A 3,853-nucleotide genomic window follows, 5' to 3' on the forward strand; every position below is an offset into this window, starting at 1 on the left:
TAATATATAGTCCTGAAGAACAGAGAGAATGGGTGAACGTGAAACCAGAGGCTTTCTGGAAGCTCCTGCCTTAAGGAAATAAGAAATAGGAGCAAGTGTAGGTTCTCCAACCCTTGGAGTCCCCTCTGCCATTCATCGAAATCATAGATGATCTTCAGTCTCAGCTCCATTTTCCTGCACTATCCCCATTACTTTCAATTCCCTTCATTTCCAGATATACATCAAATGAATGCAAAGACTGATGCTCTACAGTCCTCTGAGGCAGAGAATTACAAAGGTTCATCACCTTCAACCTACCCTTTATATTCTGTGCCTCTTGGTCCTAGACTCCTCAGTCAGGGAAACATCCTTCCAGCATCTTTAAAAATGTTGTATCTTTCATGAGATCTCCTTTTGTTCTTCTAAACTCTGGAGAATACAGTTCCAATTTACTCAACTTGCTTTTCTATTATGTGCCCAAATTAGATAACTTCACATTTTTTCATATTGTATTCTCTCTGCCATGGTTTTTCCCATTCACTCAGCTTGTCCATATCTCCTTGAAGCCTCTTTACATTCTCCTCCATAATTCCAGTCCCACCTAATTTTGTATCATCAGCAAACTTGTAAATATGACATTTGGTCTGCTCAGCTGAATCGCTGAGATAGACAGTGAATAGCTGGGGCCCAAGCACTGATCATTACAGTATCCTACTAGTTAAAGCCTTCCAACCTGAGAATGATCCATTTATTCCCACTCTTTGCTTTAAGTCCAATAATCAATTCATTACAATATCCCTATTTCAATGTGCTCTAACGTTATTGACCATCGTCCTCAGTAAGACCTCATCAAACATGTTTAGAAAATCATAATACACAAATCTGCTGGTTCCCCCTTGTCTATTCTACTAGTCACATCCTCAAAAAGCTCTGGTAAACTAATCATCATGATTTTCCTTTCATACACCCATGTCATTGCTGCTTAATCTTATTATTCTTGTCAAGGTTTTCTATGTGACATCCTTCATATAGAGTCCAGCATTTTCCCTACTACAAATGTCAGTCTAACAGGCAGGTAGTTTTTGCTTCCTTCCTTTTTTAAACAGTGCGGTTAAATTTGCTACCTTCCAATCCACAGGAACAATTCCAGAACCTATCGATCATTGGAAGATGATAACCAGAGCCGTCACTATCTCTAAAGCCAACTCTTTCAATATTCTGGGATTTAGATCATTAGTTCCTTAGGGTTTATCAGCTTTCAAGTTCACCAACTTCTTGGCACTGTTTTTTGAATAATAATTATTTCCCCCAGTTCTTAATTCTCACTAGACCCTGGATTCACTGTGATATCTTGCAGGTGTTGAGCCTTCTTCCAATGAGACAAATGCAAAGTAATTGTCTATTTCCTCTGCCAATTATTATTCCCATTCTGACTTCTGCCTCTGTCTGTAAGGGGCCCACACATGCCCTCCCTAGTCTTTTCCTTTTCACAGACCTATAAAACCTCTTACTGTCCATTTATGTTTCTCAACAGTTTACTCTCACATGCAAACTTGCCTTTATCAATTTCTTGGTCCTTCTTTGCTGAGTTCTAAGATGCTTCCAGTCCTTGGGTCATTTTTTATTATTCATTAAAGGGATGTGGGCTTCACAGGCTGCGGCAGTATTTAGTTGCCCATCCCTAATTGCCCTTAAGAAGGTGGTGGTGAGCTGCCTTCTTGAACCACTGCAGTCCTTGAAGTGTTGGTGCACTCACAATGCTGTTAGAGAGGGAGTTCCAGGATTTTGACCCAGTGATGGTGAAGGAATGGCAATAGATTTCCAAGTCAGGATGGTGTGTGGCTTGGAGGGCAGCTTCCAGTTGCTGGTGTCCCCAGGCTTTTTCTGCCCTTGTCCTAGCTGGTAGAGGTTGTGGGTTTCGAAAGTGCTGTCCAAGGAGTCTTGGTGAGTTGCTGCAGTGCATCCTATAGATGGTCCAAACTGCTGCTACTGTGTGTTGGTGGTGGAGTGAGTGAATGGTTGTGGATGGGGTGCCTATCAAGCAGGCTACAGGATTCAGATAGTGACTTGCCGCAGGATCCTAGCCTCTCCCCTCTTCTTGAAGCCACACTGGGGGAGTGCTGCACTATTAGAAGCATTATCTTTCGACTGATGATCCATTTACTATTTCAAATACATGTGGAAAAACTATGGCATTATTGTAAAGAACAGCAGAGGAGATCCCCCAGGTGTCCTGATCAGCATTTATCCCTGAACCAAATGACCTTTCCATTATCACATTGCTGTTTGCGATAACCTGCAGCATGCAAAGTCTCCGACACTGAAGGGTCTTTGGCCTGAAACATTAACTCTGTTTCTCTTCCCACAGGTTGCGGCCTACTTCTGGCATTTTCTGTTTTTATTTTCGACTTCCCGCATCTACAGTTTTTTTGATTTTCATTTGAGAAGTTCGGTATCTGGCACCATTATAACATGGAAAGACCAAGAGGGCATCGTCTCAAACTGAGGACCACCTGAGGACCAGAGATGGTCATTATGACATCTGTTGGAATGTGCATTATTATTGTATCCACAATGTGTGAAACACAATATATTTTGATTCTTAGGGATAGCCTCCTACCTGATCTCCCTGGCATGTGTGCTTGTACTGAGATAGAATACTTTTGTATCTGCTGCTCCAGTCTCCAGAACAATTGATTTTACTTCAAAACTGGCTCCAGGGATTTCCTGAAGTGGTGAAAGGCAGCATAGAAATTCGAGTCCTGTTTATTTCTGGAAACAATGCAGATGCCAGAAGAGGTACAGGAGCATCTAAAAGAAGGCAGCAGGGAGGATTTCTTTCCAGGCACTTCCTGTGAGCAGGGGGGAAGCCCAGAGACGCTGACAGAGGAGTTTTATGAAAAGGAATGAAAAACAACAAAATTGTTGTCTTATCTTCACAAGCAAGCAAGGTGTAGAGTTGAATCTGATGCTGATAATTTGGGCTGCATGTGATGAGGAGAATTTAGAAGATGGAAAGCAAGGAGGGAAGATGCAGCAGCATTGTGGGTTAAATGGTGTGCAGAAATACCTGAGAGAGGGAAAGGTGAAAATACACAAACCTCACAGGAAGTAATATCCTCCTATAAAAATGTGCCATTTGCAGTTCTTCTTCCACTGGAGTGGACGTCACTGGTGAGCTCAGTATTTATTCCCCATCACTAACTGCCCTTGAACTGTGCAGCTTGCTGAGCCATTTCAGCAGAGTGTTAAGAGTCAGCCACAATTCTGCGGCCCAGATTTATTTAATTAACTGAATTTAAATACCCCAGCTGCTGTGGTGTGATCTGAACTCATGTCTCCAAATCATTAGTCCAAATTTGTGGACTAATCTCTGAGAATTACAGTAATACAAACACCAAACTACCATATCCTGCAAATACAAATACATTTCGTTGACTATAACCCCCACCACCCGATACATATCACTTTCTTTTCTGAATGCTAGATACTTGTTGTGGATAATGGAAGTCTTCCAATTCAAGTATGTATCCTGGATAAGTGGAGTGGAATCAAACCTGGGTCATGAGATGAACACACTGTGCACCTTCTCACCATGCTGTTTACTTGGAGTCCTAGGAGGAAGCTTTGCCCACCTTGTAAACAATGATGAACTTCAAAATAATTGATGGTGAAATGTTTTAGGTGATTGGAAGGAAATGCGGCACCTTTTACAGGCTTCTTCCAGGGAGTCTGCCAAGCTGTGTAAAGACATAGCTCTTATAGACTGTTATATAGTTTGTAAAACACGTTCCATCTGGTGCCCGAAGCCTGTGTCCATGCTAACATTCAATAAACAGATGAAGAGTAGGGTGTAATGATCAAATTTATTTTT

The sequence above is a fragment of the Pristis pectinata genome, chromosome 2 (genome assembly GCF_009764475.1).
Source record: "Pristis pectinata isolate sPriPec2 chromosome 2, sPriPec2.1.pri, whole genome shotgun sequence".
Taxonomy (NCBI): domain Eukaryota; kingdom Metazoa; phylum Chordata; class Chondrichthyes; order Rhinopristiformes; family Pristidae; genus Pristis; species Pristis pectinata.